Source organism: Microtus oregoni, unplaced genomic scaffold (assembly GCF_018167655.1).
Source record: "Microtus oregoni isolate MIOR12 unplaced genomic scaffold, Mior012 000019F_ref0000042, whole genome shotgun sequence".
Lineage (NCBI taxonomy): Eukaryota > Metazoa > Chordata > Mammalia > Rodentia > Cricetidae > Microtus > Microtus oregoni.
The window spans coordinates 8,307,079-8,326,053 of NW_024543078.1; the positions used below are offsets into that span (position 1 = coordinate 8,307,079).

At 38.6% G+C, this 18,975-nt stretch overlaps 2 pseudogenes; both read left to right on the forward strand.

Annotated features, from left to right (window-relative positions):
- The first annotated feature begins 10,902 nt into the window (after positions 1–10,902).
- On the forward strand, positions 10,903–13,614 carry LOC121459767 (annotated as a pseudogene).
- A 905-nt stretch (positions 13,615–14,519) lies between these two features.
- On the forward strand, positions 14,520–15,388 carry LOC121459586 (annotated as a pseudogene).
- Positions 15,389–18,975: the final 3,587 nt, after the last annotated feature.

The following is an 18,975-nucleotide window of genomic DNA, read 5'->3' on the forward strand; positions in this document are numbered from 1 at the left end:
CTTAGGAAAGAAGTTGGAAATATGAAAAAAGACACAATCACCTCAACTAACAATTGTCAAGTCAGCCGAGGTACTTTTAATCACTGTACAGACTGGTACCAAGCTTCTTAAAGAGGACGTCGTAAATCTACAAGAGAAAACAAACACTTTGAATACCAAAACCCAGTTGAATGAGGTACTTTTAGAAGTGGTACAGACTAATAACAAACTTTTCGAAAAAGAGATTGCACATCTGAAGGAGAATACTAGGACTTTGCTTAACAAGACTCTGTCAACTGAGATATCTTTGAAAAAGGTAGAGTCCGACAGTATTTTATTTAAAGAGAGATTCAACACTCTGGAGAAAGCAAAAGCTAATTTGGCATATAATAGTAATTCATTTAAAGAGAAATTCAGCATTCCAGAGGAGGAAACAGCTGATTTGACACATAAAGGTAGTTCATTTAAAGAGAGATTAAGCACTCTGGATAAGGAAACAGCTGATTTGGAACATAAAAGTTAGTCATGGCAGGGGGTGCTGAAACATTATTTGAGAGAATTGGCACTGTTGAATGTATTAAACAGACTCTGTTGAAGTGGTATGACAGATTGACTTATAGAATGTCTCTCCAAGAAGATAAAATGCATGCCATGATGATTATGCCCAAGGATGAGACATTATCTCTACTGGACAGACTTTATACCTTAGAATCCTCCATGAGGGCATTAGAGCAGAATACTGGACAGGAGGTATAGACTTTCAAAATGCAGTGGTAAATATATTTGAAAAGATTGAGGGAATTATCAACTTTGATGACCAGGAGCAAAAGGTATAAATGCAAATTTTAACTTCATCAGTATGTAAAACTCTCCAGGATAGCTTTCCCAGAGTTATACCTGACTTTTCAGTAGTAACATCAGAAAAGGTATCCAGCTACAAATACCCTAAGCTTGTCAAGGAATATACAAGGGAGCCCATACGTAACATTGATTAAAAAGAAATTAAACGAGCAATTGTAGCTTACAGACTACATTCATCTTATGTTAGGGAAATGGTTAAAATGTGGGCTTTCAGTAGCAAAGCCACAACTCATGATTGGGCTCAGTTAAGCTAAGCTGTTCTAGAATGTGGACCACAATTGCATTGGAGATGCTTTCTTAAAGAGGAAGCAAGAATTTTAGAGCAACAAGAAAAAGCGAAAGGAACTGAAATTTCCCTAGATCAAATTCTAGGTGAAGGACTTTACTCTGATCCTCAGGATCAAGATCTCTCTAAAGACCACATCTTGTCCCTATGGACCACAGCAGCTTTAAAGGCTTGGGATAGAATTCAGGAACTAGTAAAGGGAGTTGAATCATATCTTATGGTTAAAAAGGGTCAGAGAGAAACTTTTAGTGAGTTTTTGCAAAGATTAACTAGGGATGTAGAAATAAGTATAACTGACCCAGAAGCTAGACATATAATAATTGAATCTCTGGCTTATGAGAATGCTAACATAGAGTGCAAAGAGATCCTGGTGCCTTGAAAGATCAGATCAGCACCCATGGATGAATGAGTTTTACAAACATTGAATGTCGAGACATTTGACTATGGTACTGAAGCGTGGGTAGGAGAATCAGTTTACAATGGTAAGAGAAGACATCAACATGCCAGATGTTTTAACTGTGGTAGAATGGGACATATGAGAAGGGAGTGTAGGCAATGGGTTTCCAGGAATAATGACTCTTCTGGAAATGACAGAAATAGGGGGTCTCAGCCTTCAGGCATATGCAGGAGGTGTGGCAAAGGCTGACATTGGACCAATGAATTTAGGTCAACAAAATATAGACAAGGTAATCTGATGTCGTTGGGAAACAGCATGGGGGGGGGGCTCTCGCAGGCCACCATGACAAATGAGGTCCAGTCATTTCCAGTTACTGTGGAGAATGAGTCTCGTCAGGAAAATTAAACAGTCCCGTGCTTGCTGTCAAAAGCAATACTGGTCTGAATGATGAGATAAATGTGGAGAATGAGTCAAGAGCTCTGCTGAGACAGAGGAAAGTTATATTCTGGCAGACTTCTAGAAATGACCAAAGACCAAAGCTAAAAGTGTGTATAAATGGCATTTTTATTGAAGGCTTATTAGACATAGTGTGGATGTAAGTATCATTAATACAAAATCTTGGCATCCGAATTGGTCTCTTCAGGAGGTAGATGTTCAGTCCATGGGAATTGGAACCCTATCTTGGCTAAGACAAAGCACAATATGGGTTGAATGCACAGGGCCAGAAGGGCAAATAGGAAAACTAAGGCCATATATATCCAATATTGCAGTGAATGTGTAGGGTCATGACCTACTGCAGCAATGGAATACCCAGATTAATATTCCTGAAGCCCCTAAAGCTTATGTTTCTGAGGAAACTGTTAGAAGATATTACAGACGATGAACAGTGGCCTTTTGGGCTGTACAAGGACACAATGCAATTGATAACCCTTTAGATGTACCAACAGCCCTGCCTTTAAAATGGTTGACTGAGAAACCAATATTGGTTAAACTATGGCCCCTAACTGAGGAATAGTTTCAGGCTTCAGAACAGCTGGTACAAGAGCAATTAGATGCCTGACATATAGAAGAATCTATCAGCCCATAAAATTATCCTTTATTTGTTAAGGAAAAAGTCTGGAAAATGGAGAATGGTGACAGATCTTAGAACTATCAACAAGGTTATTCAATCAATGGACCCTCTGCAATCTGGAATTCCTCTGCCCTCTCCATTACCAAAGTGATGGCCTCTCATAGTTATTGATTTAAAGGATTGTTTCTTCACTATACCTTTACAAGAAAAAGATAGAGAAAAGTTTGTCTTCACAGTGTCTACTTGTAATAATTCTCAGCCTACTAGGAGGTACCAGTGGACTGTCTTCCCACAAGGAATGCTCAACAACCCCACCCTGTGTTAATACTTTGTAAGTCAGCCATTCGAAATAATATGTAAGCAATTTCCTATAATTTACCATTACATGAATGTCTATAACACTTTAGAAAGAATGTTTGAAGAAATAAAGATAGTTTTACTTAAATAGGGATTGTAGAATGCTCCTGAAAAAATACAGAGAGGAGATTCTGTCAGTTATCTAGGTTATAAAATAGGTTTACAAAAAATTAGGACCCAAAAGACACAAATTAGCAGAGACCAGTTACGGACTCTTAATGACTTTCAAAGATTGTTAGGAGACATTTCCAGCCTACTACCAGCTGTTGCAATAACACCTGATCTAATAATTCATTTAAACAAAGCATTAGATGGTAATAAAGATTTGAATAGTCCCAGAGAATCACAGTTGAAGCAGAAAAGGAACTGACAATTGTTGAGAAAAAATTGCAGGAAGCACATGTGGATAGGGTGAATCGAAATCCTAGTTGTATTCTTGTCATACTGACTTCCAGAATTTCTCCTATGGGAATTTTAATAAAGAGGAAGATATTATTTTAGAATGGATCTTTTTACCACATAAACCAAGTAATAAATTAAAAACTTATATGGAAAAAGTCTTTGAATTAATTATAAAAGGTAAATTGAGACTTTGTCTGCTAGCAGGTATAGACCCAGCAGAAATTATAGTGCCTTTCACTACTGATGAAATAAAAAGTTATGGGATGAAAATGAACCATGACAAAGAGTTTGTGCTAAGTTTTTTTGGAGAAATCAATAGCAACTATACCCAAAGCGATTGACTTAACCCCAGAAAGAGGACTTCTTGGATTCTTCCTCATATCGTATATGATGCTCTGGTAACTGGAGCCTATACATTTCATACTGATGCTTATAAATCATGGAAGGCAGATTACAAATCAGACGAATTGAGTAAGGTGGAAAAACGCCCTTATAATTCTGTCCAGAAGGTGAAATTATTTGCCATTCTTATGGTGATAAGGGATTTTATAGAATTTCTTAATATACTTACCAAATTACAATATGTGAAAAGAGTTATCTTGCATATTGAAACTGCTGAATTTATACCTGTTAATAGAGAATTGACTTCATTGTTTATCCAGGTGCAAGACATGATCAGGAATAGACTTTGTCTTTGTACATAACACACATTCAATCCCATATGGGTCTGCCAGGTCCTCTAGCACAAGATAATGCAGAAATTGATCAATTATTGATTGGAAACCTGTTGCAGGCCTCTGAAATTTATAAAAAAATCACGTCAATAGAAAAGGTTTAAAGAAAGAGTTTTTTTATTACATGGCAACAAGCTAAGGAGATTATAAAGAGGTATCCTACTTGCTCTTTCTATAATCTGCTGACAGAAGGAAAAATGATTATCCACTAAGAGGCATCTAGAAAACAAAATATGGCTTATGAATCCAGGTACTGTTTACACTTACAATTTATACACACACACATATGTGTGTATATCTGGTTCTGAAGTGGCTTTGTACCTCTCTAAATCCAAGCTTGTTGTTAAAATGAACGTTCAGAGTTTCTGTCTCATATCACGAGCCATCTGTTATAAGACAGAAGGAAGACTTTAGAAAAAAAAATTACCTTCTCCATGCCTATTTTGTCTATATCATATTCTTCATTGTATGTATGTTTATGTGAATGATGTTTAAGTTTTCCATGATGAACAATAGATTTTCCTACAGATCCTTTTCCTGCTGTAAACTTAGAGGTTTCCAGGAAGAAGATGAAGCCCCACAGCAACCACTGCACCTAATTGAGATAACATCGTGATATAGACAGCGCTACTATAAGACCGCTTTTTTTGGGTACCAGCTGCTGAAATGATGCACCTTCTTATATTCTGGCAGAACTCCAAATGAAAACTTTGAAAATAAAAACAAAAACTAACCACAACCCATTGACTGCTCAGAAATTGTTTGCAACTGTGCTAGACAGTAATTTTGGAGCTTAAGCACCACTTAAGTTTTACAGGATTCTTTTCAGAGAATATCACCCCCATGACAGCAGGAAGTAATTCTAAAAGACGACATTCCCCTTTCCCCAAAGAGTTTGTCCTTAGAGTTGGGAACACTGTTTAGGGGTTGATATTATTACTCATACAAGACAGAGGGTTGGGGTGAAATCTATGTTTGTTCAAAGAAAAGGGGTGGACAGTAATAGTGGGTAATAGAGTGAAACTTGTGAGCTATTATTTATGGATAATTTACATTGGTATAGTTTTTGTATATTGATACAAGTTCAAATTGTATTTGTTACTTTTGTTTACATTATTTATACATCAATACAAAGTTCTTTTGTCAGATTCTACGTATGTGTGTTTCTGTCTCGGTTTAGAACATTTTGTATACTAATACAACTTTTAGGGTATATTTTCATATTGTATTATATATTACTGCTACCCCTGATTAAGATACTTATAGATTGTTTATATTTTGAGGTCATCATTCTCATTTGTTACATATTTGTTTACAAATTATTTAATATTCTGACATGAAGTTTTAGTCTTTAAGTTATACAGGTATTAATTATTATAGGTCAATAGTTGTTCATGTTTGTTATACATACGGTCAGATAAATTAGGTTATTTAAATACATAGAGATTATATTATGTCCAGTTAGGTAATCTTCAACCACTTCAAGGATCTGTGGAACATGGCATTTTAATAATTTAGGGTTCTGTTGACATGAGACCTGATTGCTTCTGACAGCACCAATCTATTCCCGTGAGAATGTTGAGCACTGAAGACAATCCACTTGGAGTTTGTGTTCTTCTTGGCAAAACTGGCCTTTGGACAAGGAACTGACACTGCCTCAACTACTGACAAGTTACATAGTATCCGGAAATGGATAAGCAGAACTGTCCAATCTTACTAAGACAGGGTAAGACGGTTTTGAAAACTTTCCTGCCTCAGAAATGGTCTGTCAGTTAAGTTAGGCCTTAGCCAAATTTGGTTGCTTCAATGTTGCAAAGTGAGACTTTGGGTGACTGCTCAGTAGGCTAATTATCTCCGTCATATATCACTTGCTTCGGAAGCTACCTGATTGTACTTCCTGCCTGCTCAAGTAATATTATCTCCCTTCTCAGGCCTTCGATGAGGTTGAAGATTAGATAGTCATAGTTACTGTACTCTTATGATCTAGCCAAGCCTTTCCTATAGAAGACTTAGACTCCATAAGATAGAATGTTTATTAAAACATTTAGCATATGTTCCTTGCTTAATATTGTTTATGCTGGGTGTAATTCTATTTATTCTTGCTATCTGTTCCTAGTGTATATAGTTTTGTATTGGGTTTGGAACTCTCTTATTTAAATAAAAAGGGGAGGTAATGTGGGAGCACATTCTGCTCCTTCAGCCAGTAGCCTTTAAGATACCAGCCGATTTGAGCATCTCCATGGGTTTGCCACCATAGATGTGCTGAATCTTCGCTGACAGGCCACGACCTCATGGTGATACAGAGATTAATGGAGAAGGGTTAAATTAATATGTAAGAGTTAGCCAATAACAAGTGAGAGGTAATGGACCAAGCAGTGATTTAATTAATATAGTTTCTGTGTGGTTATTCCATTCTGCCAGTACAAACTCTAGCTATGGAGCTTTTTAATGGCATTTGTGGGCACAGGTGTTTGTGTGCCTACTCAGCGTCTGGAGGAAAGAGACTGCAACCATGCCCATGGCTCAGCGCTCTCCTCCTGGGCAGTTGGTAGATCAGTTCTACTACGTGTGCACAAGCAGGAGAGCATGGCAGATTCCTGTCACCATACACAGAGATATTTCTAGGTCGTGCAGTGCGCTGTATGGCAGATTTAGCTATTACTCAGATAAAAAGGGTTCATTTGCTGCACATTCATTCTCAGAGTTAAAGTGCTAAGCACAGCTCTTCTGAGACCTGGCAGTAATGGCATGTCTACCATTTTGAAAGTGGAGAGAGGCACAGGCAGCATCCAGAGCAACTGAAACTGATCTGCTTACCATTTTAAAAGCACTCGGGAGGCAGAGGCAGGCGGATCTCTGTGAGTTCGAGACCAGCCTGGTCTACGAGAGCTAGTTCCAGGACAGGCTCCAAAACCACAGAGAAACCCTGTCTCAAAAAAAAAACAAAAAAAAAAAACAAAAAAAAACAAAAAAACAAAAAAAAAAAACAACAAAAAAAGAAAGCTCTTCCAGACAGTAAAGAATTACAGATAATGCAATAAAGACAGATTCAGACATAAAAGAACTCGAAATGGGTCACAGTGTTGGATAAATGTACATAGGCTTAAAAGAGAGAAAAAAGAGTATGCTTGGAAGAGAGAAAAAAACAGAGTTGAAAAAGAAGTGAAAATGTCTTTAATGAAACAGAGTATAGACAGTCATAGATTAAAAGGAGTAAAGAAAATTAAGCCACGTAAAGATGGAAAATACACAAAGAGTTTAGATTATGTATATTAGTGTGTTTTCTTTGAATTTTTTGACTGTGAAAGAGCTAAGTACAGAGAGACATTTCATTGCATGGACTGCTAAGTTAAACCAACATAAAGGTATCTTGATTCCAAAATTTTAGTCTGAGGATATGTTGCTTTGGAAAGGAGGTTCTTCTTTAGTTTTCCCAGAAGATGAGAACCTGTGGATTGCTTCCAGACCAATATGGTTTAATGGATCAAAACCTCCTGAAAGGTTGCTGTAAACACCCCTCACAAAGAAAATTCTTTTCCCTATAAAATGCAGAAAGGAGTTCGGACAGTACTGTGCCCATATTCTCAAATATTGTTTGTAAATGCTTCTTTACACTTAGAGGGGTTTAAGCTATAGAGGGGGGTAGTTTGCATTTGTATGGATCTTGCTATATTGATACAAATTTAAGGTAAATTTATTATATATAGCTGATCTTGATTAAGGTATTGTTTTTGCATAGCTCATTTAAAAATGTAATGTATAATTAAGAAATATATGTTAATAGATTCTTATCTATAATAGTCAAGCTTGTAGTCATGTTAGACTTTCTAGATGTACAGAGATGTATTTCTGTTAGATAGGTATTCTTCAGATCTTTCAGAGACATTTAAAATGTAAATGAACTTAAGACTTTTCATGACAGTGAGACACATCTGCTCCTGGCAGCATCACCTTCTTTAAGAAAATGATGGGCATTGAAAAGGCTCCTTATGGAGTTTGTTAATTGAACTGGACATGCAGAACCCATCAAGAAACGACTGCTGAACTTGCCTAAAGGTGAGACGATCCTTTGGAGTTCCTGCTTCATGAAAGAATCTGCAAGACATTCTTCAGAATACAGAAGAAGGTGACTGGCAAACTACCGATATAGGCAGAATTGTCTTTGAAATTTCATGCTTCATGAAAAAGTCTGCTGGATACTATCGGCCTATAGGCTGAAGATGGATGCCACAATGATAGAGAAGAACTTTGGTAACTGACCAGACAGTGAGATGTCTCTGTCATTTCTAGAGTTTTGGAAGTTGTTTACAATGTACTTCCTATTTTCTTAGGTAATATTCTATCTTTCTGGAGTCTTTGATATAGTTGAAGAAAAAATAGATAGTTATAGTTTTCCTCACTTATGATAACAGGTAAAGTAAATATAAATATTGTAATTCTTGCTTGATACCCGTTTTGTTATATGTAATTTTATTATGTTAAAGTTAAACGCTATTTTAAAGTTAATAAACAATATGGTCATTCCCCAAAGATTTATTCATTCTAGAAACCTCCATGATATGTAGCCATAGCCAATTTGCACTGTTTTGTATGTGGTCATGAACCATACCTATCACACAGGAAAGCTTTTCCGATGAACATAGTTTAACTTATAAGTTAATCTTACTTATCATGTACTTCCAGGGAAAAAACATGTATCACTTTTGTCTATTAAATTTAGTATTAAAAAAGATTATTGGATACTAATTGTTACAATGAAATTGACTGAAAACAGGTGTGATACTCATTTGAAAGAGCCACTTGGCAAGATCATCAAAACAGGTAGGATTACAAAGAAAGCTCAGACCCTGGAGCCACCTAGCTGTGTGACTCTGAGTTATTTTACTTGTCCGCCACTATTTGGTATTTATGAGAACAAATAAAATACCACATATGTAATAAATATATTTATTTAGCCAAATATATTTATACATATTTAAATACACTCATGCAAATAAATATAAAGTATATATACATATGTATTAAAATATATATTAAAACTTTCAGACTTTTTATTCAGTAATATATTCTTTGGAAATTTGTCCAAAAGATTTAAAGTAAATTTCAATCCATTTGTAGAAAAGTTTTTATCAGTATTCTCGTCCAAAAGATTCAAAGTAAATTTCAGTCCATTTGTAGAAAAGTTTTATCAGTATTCTCTATAGTAGACATTAGAAACAAACTAAATACTCAACACAAAAAAAACAGGTAATAAGCATAATATATTACAGTCATCAAAAACTAAATTTGAATTACATGCTCATATTTTTAAAAATGTTCATAATGTCAAATTTAAAAAGAATAATAAACATATATGTTCACTGTGCACATAACTGAAAAAGAAGGCATATAGTAATAAAGTTATTCTCCATTTGAACTTGGCATTATATTATTTATAAAACTATAAACGTTGAAATATTTTCAATAATTATAATATGGAATCTAGAAAAGAACAAGATTTTTAAATCAAATAAATACAAAATATCTAATCTAAATTCATGTGAGAACAACTACTTCTCAAGACATCTAAAACTTGACAAATGTGGTAGCTTATACCTTTAATCCCAACACTTGAGAGGCAGAGGCAGTTGGATCTCTGCAAGTTGCAGCCAGCCTGGTCTCCTTAGCAAATTCTAGGTAGGTCAGGGCTGCATATTGAGACCCAGTCTCAGAAAGAAAAAAATTATCTAATGATATTTAAAAAAAAAAAACAACTGAAAAAAGCTATAGTGTATACAAGCCTAGAAAAATCTAGGTATGGGACAAAGTTATTTTTAAGCAAATTATACACTAAATGCTCATCAATCTCTAAACGCTTTTCAGAAGAATGTTTAAATTCAAGCAATAGGCCTAATCATTAATTTGAGGGAAGTATAATAAATAAGAGTATAAAATTCCTTAAAACTCTAAAATGCAGGTGTAATGACATATTTATTATTAATATAAACTTATCCTAAGTTTCCAGATTTTTCAAACATTTGTAGATCCATTCATCCCCCTACAATGCCACAAGAAAAATTCCCAGAACACTGCTTAACCTTACATGTTCCAAGTTTAACTATAAAATTACTTTCGCCCAATGTATTTTCTCTCTATTTGTATACTATATAACATGCTTAATAAGCAAGCCCCAAACTTCTCCCAATTACTGTATTCACACTGTCTAGGTTAAATGAAGAAAGAGCACACTCTCAAAAGGCTTATGGCCAATGCTACTATATGTCATCCCTTTCCATCAAAAGTACCATTCCGAAGGAAAAGACTGAAGAATCACAGAATGTTGTCAGCACTCTCTGAGAATCTGGGACAATTACTGTAAAGCTCTCAAACACAAAGGCATGCTCAGAGATGAAAGCAACCTTAGTGCTCTATATGACCTTGATCATTGCATGCCATTTGAGCATAGCAAATTCTCCTAGTCAGGTAACCACAGGTTAAAATATAAATAATATGGGCAAATCTATATATTTCTCTTAAAATACATATTTCTCTCTATCTCAAGGCCTGATGACAAATTTGGGAAACAATTCAGATCCTCGCAGGAAAAAAGTCTATCCTGCAGACACAAACACCAAGAATCAAGTGTGACATACAGAGACAGTTCATCACCTAAACGGTGAACAATCTGAGTAAGTGACTCATCTGAGCAAGAGAGAGATTTAAAGGCTAAAGCCCAGTAAAAACCTTTCTCGGGGGACCGGGATCGTGGGTGAGGCGGTGGTGGAGGCAGTGGCGGCTTGGCAGGCGGGTTAAAGCTTCAGGGACAGCCTCCGCCATGATCCTGCTGGAGGTGAACAATCGCATCATCGAGGAGATCTCACTCTCCTTCCAGAACACGGCCTTTGGAAACAAACCAGAAGCTGAAGAAGTAACATTTGCAGATTTTGATAGTGTCCTTTATCATATTTCAAAACCTAATGGAGACAAAACAAAGATGATTGTAGCGGCGTAAATAAATGCAGGCAGATTGTAAAGAAATATATACAGTTTTAATGAAGAAATAAACTTACAGAACCGAGGTTCCCGCTTAGCACAGGAAGCAGGAAAAGGGACTCACAGGCTCCCACAAGCTCGATTTATCAGTCAACATTCGCCCGAGGCAAGCCCGCCCCTAAGGGGCTGGCTTAACCCTACAGGTGATGGTCAGTATTCCTTTGAAATTCTACAAGGAACTTCAGGCACATGGTGCTGATGACTTATTAAAGAGAGTATATGGGAGTTTCTTGGTAAACCCAGAATTGGGATACAATGTTTCTTTGCTATATGACCTTGAAAATCTGCCTGCATCCAAGGATTCTATCGTGCAGCAGGCTGGCATGTTGAAGCAAAATTGCTTTGCCTCTGTCTTTGAGAAATACTTCCAGTTCTGAAGGCGTAAGTCACAAACAATCCCACACCAGTTTGGAATTATGATTAATAGGGTGGTATTTATTTAAAGGGGAAAAAACTTACAGATCACCATCCAAGACAACAGCCCTCTACGCAACGAGGAAGGGAGTCTAATCGCCAGTGGAGCAGGAAGTGAAGAGAGAGAGGAGAGGGAAGTGGCCGCTTTTTTAAAGGGAGAGAGACCACGCCCCAATGGGCTGGTATCTCAGTGGCTATAGGCTGGAGGAGTGGGAAGACCTCCCACAACACCTCCCCCTTTTGTTTAAATAAGAGAGTTCTAAACCTACTATGAAATTATATACAATAAGTACAAATATCCTATTCTAACTAGCTTAGGTCTTGTATAATAAATAACTTGGCCAAGTCATGAGAGAAAGTAACTACATTTATATAGTCTTCAATCCCATCGAAGATCTGAGAAGGGAAATAATGTTACCTGGGTAATTAGGAAGTTCAGTAAAACAACTTCCAAAACATGCAACAAATCACAGAGACAACTAGCTACCTGGGCAATCACCCAAAGTCACATTAGCAGCGTTGAAGCAACCAACTTTGGCTAAGGCCTAACATAACTGACATACCATTTTCAAAGGCAAGCAACTTTTTCAAAACTATCTTACCCTGTCTTGGCAGGATATGACAGTCCTGTTTTATCCATTGATGCATGCTCTGTATCTCTGTCAGTGGTTGAGGTATGGGCATTTCTTTGCCCCAAGGCCAGTTCTGCCAAAAAGAAAGGCTCCAGGTGGAGTGTCTTTGGTGCTCAACATTCTCTCGGGAATAGAGTGGTGTTGCCAGGAGCAATTGTGTCTCACTACCACAAAACTCTGAGTTAGATTAAAGGCCATTTTCTACAGCTCTTTGAAGAAGTTGAAGATTATCTATCTCTACTGAGTATAATCTCTATATATCTAAAGAACCTGATTAGTCTAATTATAAATGACAAACTTAGATGACTATTAATCTATATTATTCTCAATATCTATCTAACTTAAAGACTAAGACAATAAACAACTGTGAAACAAATGAGGACAATGACCTCCAAATATAAACAATGTACAAATATACATTGCAGTAGGTAAATATATATCATACACAAACATTATATAAGTATCTTAATCAGAGGTAGAAATGTACACTGCAATATGGTAAATATATACAATGTATATATATATATATATATATATATATATCAATACAATATATGTCAATACATAAAAAATGTTTTAAACAGAGGTAGAAACATGCATGCATACAGTAGTCAATATAATTTAACTTTGTATCAATATACAAGAATCTATACCAATATATTTGTCTTTCTGCATATTGTGAATCTGTAACTATATTAAGAGGTTCTTTAAAATCCCTTAGCACCATAAGAATGGCATATAATTCTGCCTTCTGGACAGAATTATAAGGGCTTTGTTCCACCTTACTCAATTCATCTGACTTGTAACCTGCTTTCCCTGATTTATTTGCATCAGTATAGAACGTATGGGCTCCAGTTATTGGAGCATCACGTACAATTCTAGGAAGAATCCAAGAAGTTCTTATTATGAGGTTAAGTCTACCAGTTTTAGGATAGTTGCTATTAATTTCTCCCAAAAAATTAGCACAAGAAGAGGACAAGGAAGGAGGGAACAGAGTGGTTATCCATTGTCTGTTGAATCTAAAAAAGACAGAGTCACAGTAGTCTTCAGCACGGTGTTTAAGGATGATGACGATGTTGTCATTGGAAAGGTCTTCATGCAAGAGTTCAAAGAAGGACGAAGAGCCCAGCCCCCCAGGTCCTTTTTAACCACAGGAAACCTCCTCTAGAGCTGAAAGACACAGATGCTGCCGTGGGTGACAACACTGGCTACATCACCTTCCTGCTCTCCCCTCGCCACACCAATGCCACTGCTTGAGACAACACCATCAACCTGATCCACACGTTCTGGGACTATCTGCACTACCACATTAAGTACCCAAGGCCTATATTCATACACGAATGCGAGCAAAACCATCTGACTTCCTTAAGGTGCTCACTCGTGCACACCCAGATGCAGAGAAAAAAGTAATGAAAACATTCATGGGGAAGACATTTTCATCCCGCTAACACTTGGAAACTGAGGAAGAAGCTCTGTTGATGGAAGGCTGGACCGTTTGCTACTGGATAATTGTAGCCCTTCATGTTGCACCTCTCCAGGTTCTTAAGGTTATTCAACCTATGGGCCCTCTGCAATCTGGAATATTCCCTTCTTTTATTTTTCCCTTTCTCACTCCCCTTCCTTTTTCCCTTTTCCAAGCTGTTTGTTTACAATATGTTACTGGTAATGAGTTGCAGATAATGCAATCTTAACTTGTATTCTTCTAAGTATTTGAGTTCAAAACTCCTGTATCTAAAGAAATATGGTTGGGGTCATTAATAAAGAAAATCTTTCTATCTCAAAAAAAAAAAAAAACAAGACAAAAAACCTTTCTGAAGGCTATTTTTTCACCACTGTGGTGCTTCATGTTAGAAACAGACAAAAATATGGTATCTACAAGAAAGAAAACTCAGGTTGCCAGACTTGGTGACAAGTGTTTTTTTTTATCTAGTCATCCGTCTGTTTGGACGGACTTAAGTTATATCACAGCTAGCTATCCATAACAATGAGTTCAAGAAAGTCAATGAAATTTGTAGTATGCTTGTAGCCACTTCTGCAGCATTAAAATGATAGCATCTATGGCCACAGAAGTCAGGGGTGGGGTTACAAGGAGAACTGGAGATAGAAAGCACCAATCTGTTAGTGATGTATTGTGGATACTAAAGTGATATTCCTGAACTGAGAGATATTACCATTCCTTAGTGGTCGGGGATGTCACCAATTTGTTGTCAGGAAGCCATAAATAAATAGACTTAGGAGGGCGGAGGAAGATGGCAGTGGGGGCTAGGTGAGGAGTTGGCAGTGATGAGGGGCTCAGGCCCGGGGATGTGGGATGGAGGGGAAGGAGGAGACGGTGTCCCAACGCCATGGGAGAATGACCGGGCTGTGGGAGCTGGTGTGGCAGGTGCTGCAAGTGCTGCTCTACCTGCAGAGTGCTCACCTCCTGGCTCTGCCTTTGCTTCCCCTGGAACTGGATCTGGAGCAGCTGCTGTTGTGCTGCCTCCACTGTGGTCCTAGTGGTGCTGGGCTTCAAGCTGAGCAAGCCCTGGCCATTGGCAGGAACCAGCATCATCACCTGCACCCTCACTGGGCCCCAGGCTGGCTGTCACCCCACCCAGGCTGTGCTGGTCTTCGGAGGGCGGGTCCCTGCAGAAGCTGCTACTGTATATGGGCCTGGTGGTCACTAAGGAGGACCATGAGCCCAGCTTCTCAGACACCGTGAGCCTCAGTGGTGTGGTGTATGGCCTTGGGGATCTCTACATTAGTGTCTAAGACCACCAAGGCCTGTTCAAGAGAAATAACTCCAGATTGATGGATGAAATTGTGCAACAACAATAGGAACTTTTGGGCCGAGATTGTTGCAAATAATAACCAGAATTTGCAAGTAGTAATGACAAAGACCACCAAGTATTAAATTGCCCTTCAGCAGTGAAGGTGCTGTCCCCAGGAGCTGAAAAAGCGTATATTCTGAGAGCTGCTCAGGACTTTTGCTCAGCAGCAGAGGACACCCAGAGATTTGGATGGAGATCTGCTAGATGGCTACTTAGTTCACATGGTTTCCCTGACCCTGAGTTAGTATTGAAGTTTGGTCCTGTGGACAGCACCTTAGGCTTCCTTCCCTGGCAAATCAGATTGACTGAGATCATCTTTCTGCCTTCTCACCTAAACATCAGTTATGTGGATGTTTTCTCTGCCCTTCATCAGAGTGCCTCGGAAAGTATGGTTCCTGGTTTTGTAATATGACATCAGGCTTTTGTAGAAAAGGACCCAATTGATTCTGATGTTTACAAAGTACTTATAAAACCTTGTACACACCTAGAAAAAAATCTAAGAAACCCAGGACCAAAGCCCCCATGATTTAGGCTTTTGTTATCCAAGTGTACTACAACATAGATGCCAACCTATTGCTCTGAAGGAACAACACACAAAGACAGTAAGAGGAGGCTGCAGAATATGATAAACTTTTCGCCAAGAGAATGAAAGAAGCCAGGGACAGATTGTCAAGAGATATAGGTTGTCCTCACTGATAGTTTCTACGTCTAAATCTCAGACCAGTCAAAAGTAAGATTACTGGGGCCAGAGAGATGGCTCAGCAGTTAAGAAGATTGGCTGCTACACCAGAGGACCCAGGTTCGATTCCCAGTATAGCAGCTAACAATGATCCGCAGCTCCAGTTCCCTTTTCTGGTCTCTGTGGACATTGTGTGAATGCAGTGCATAGACTACATGCAGGCAAAATACCCATGTACATTAAAAAGTAATAAAAAAGTACCTGAAACCAAGGTTTTATTGTAAGGGTTATAAAATAATAAATAAATAAAAAGTTTTATACTTAAAACACCTGAAGCAGTTACTTCCTTACTTGATAAGTACAATTTTGAATCTTGAATTATTTCAAAGACATCAGAGTAGGCCTAAGCATTTATATTAATATATTTAAAGCATTTCCCAACATTGTTATACTAAAAGTATAATGCAGTTTCAAGAAGAAAAAGGTAAATATCCTGGTGTTATCAACCTCACTTCTGCTAGATTGAACAACATATCCTGAAGCAGGCCTTTTGTAGATTAGCAACTTAGTGCTAAAAGAGACACCAAGTGTCACTATGAAGAAAAGTCACTTGATTATTAAATATAAGCCCAGGCTGGCCTCGAACTCGTGATCCTCCTGCCTCTGCCTCCTTCAGCAAATCCTACCGGCGTGCGCCACCACAACCGGCATGCAAATGGATGGAAATAGAAAACACTATCCTGAGTGAGGTATCCCAGACCCAAAAAGATGAACATGGGATGTACTCACTCATAATTGGTTTCTAGCCATAAATAAGGGTCACGGAGTCTACAATAGGTGAATCTAAAGAAGCTAAGTAAGAAGGGGAACCCAAGGAAAAACATATAGTTATCCTCTTGGCTAAGGGAAGTAGACAAAATTGCCGGGGAGAAAATTGGGATCTTGGGGTGGGGTGGGTTGGGGGTAAGGGGAGATGGGGAGAGAAAAGTTAGAAGGGAAGGAGGTCGGGCCTTGGGAAAGCAGGAGGATTTGGGATAAAGGAAGGTTGGACAGGGGAGCACGGAACCACAATTCTTAGTTAAGGGAACCACTTTAGGGTTGGCAAGAGACCGGATCCTAGAGGGGCTCCCAGGTGACCAAGCTGAGGTCCCCAGTTAGTTCCTTGGGCAGTTGAGAATAGGGAACCTGAAATGACCCTATCCTTGAGCAATACTGACGAATATCTTGCATATCATCATAGAACCTTCATCTGGTGATGGATGGAGATAGAGACAGAGACCCACACTGGAGCACTGGACTGAGCTCCCAAAGTCCCAATGAGGAGCAGAAGGAGGGAGAACATGAGCAAAGAAGTCGGGACCACGAGGGATGCACCCACCCACTGAGACAGTGGAGCTGATCTATTGGGAGCTCACCAAGACCAGCTGGACTGTGACTGAAAAAGCATGGGATAAAACTGGACTCTCTGAACATGGCGAACTATGAGGGCTGATGAGACACAAAGGACAATGGCACGGGGGTTTGATCCTACGTAATGTGATGGCTTTGTGGGAGCCCAGCCAGTTTGGATGTTCACCTTCCTAGATATGGACGGAGGTGGGAGGTCCTAGGTCTTACCACAGGGCAGAAAACCCTGACTGCTCTTTGGACTGGAGAGGGAGGGGGAAAGGAGTGGGGGGAAGGGGAGAAGGGTGGGAGGAGGGGGCGTAGGGGGGGAGGAGGGGGAGGGAAATGGGAGGCTGGGAGGAGGTGAAAACTTGTTTTTTTTTCTCCTTTTCTCAATAAAAAAAAAGTAAAAAATAAATAAATAAATAAATAAATATAAGCAAAATGTAACAAATATACTTACTCCTTTTGAAAGCTGTGCACAGAGGGGAACTGAATCCAAAGACCAAGCACATCTGTGCATCTGGGCTGTAACCATTCTGCAGTAACGTTTCCACGCACTCTTCCCATCCTCCAAACACTTCCCAGTAAACAGGGCTCACTTTGTCTGGACCAGCGTCACAAGCCCGGTTAGTAAGTGGTATTAACAAGTCCAAGATCCTTCAAATACACAAACGGGAGGAATATTTACTATAGGAAATTTGTCTGTTGTCCTTGTTCACTATTATTTGTCTTACCACCATCATTACCTATGCTCCCAAATCCAATTTTATGTTTAATATTTCAGAATCTAATAAATCATCAAAAATTAAAAATTGATGACATCTTGATATATGCATGCAAATGGATGGGACTAGAAAAACCAATACTGAGTGAGGTAACCCAGACCCAGATATATAAGCATGGTATGGACTCACTCATATGTTGATACTATCTGTAAAGCAAAAAGTAGTGAGCCTATTGTATGTTGAAAAAAAGAAGATAACACACCATATTTTTCAGCCTGAAAAAAACTCCAGTCCAAGTGATTCAAAAGCCTCACATAAAACCATATATAGTGAACCTGATAGAAGAAAAGCTAGGGAAGAGCCTGGAATGCATTGCCACAGGAGACTCCTTCCTAAACAAAGCAGTGATGGTGCAGGCACTAAGATCAACAATTCATAAAAGGGACCTCACAAAAACTAAAATCTCCTGGAAAGCAGAGACCACTGGCAGGCAAGAGGACAAAACAACTGCTTACAGCCTGGAAACTGATTTCCCCTAATCATACATCTAACAGTTGGATCAATCACAAATCTAAAAAGACTGCAAGTCCATGTACAAGTCTGTGATCCCTGCTGCTGCCAGTTTTGGGGGCAAGGAAGCTTCTTCTGCATAATGGAGAATGAGAGACATTGAAGGCTGCTGGGACAACCTCTTCCACCGAACAAACAAATCAAAATAAAGACAGTCCAGAGAGGGAGCCTTTGAAGAGAGTCTAAAAATTGTGATAAAGATGCTGTAGGATATAGATCTTCACAAATGATGGGATTTCCTGTGTGACAGGGGGATGGGAAAGGACTCAGCAATCTTTAAGGATATGGCCACTGGGAGTTTGACCATGTTCCAATGAGTATACAAAAACACAAATTTGGCATGGTGTATTTCTCTCTCTCTCTCTCTCTCTCTCTCTCTCTCTCTCTCTCTCTCTGGAAAGGCATAAAGTGAAAAGGGTAAACCTTGGAGGAATGGGAAGAGAGTGTGAACAGTGTAAATTGATAAAATTCCCAATAATTAACAAACTAATTGTATTGAAGTAAAAAGAACTCAAGACACTAGACATCAAGAAATCCACTTAAAGATGGGGTACAGGGCTGGAGAGATGGCTCAGAGGTTAAGAGCATTGCCTGTTCTTCCAAAGGTCCTGAGTTCAATTCCCAGCAACCACATGG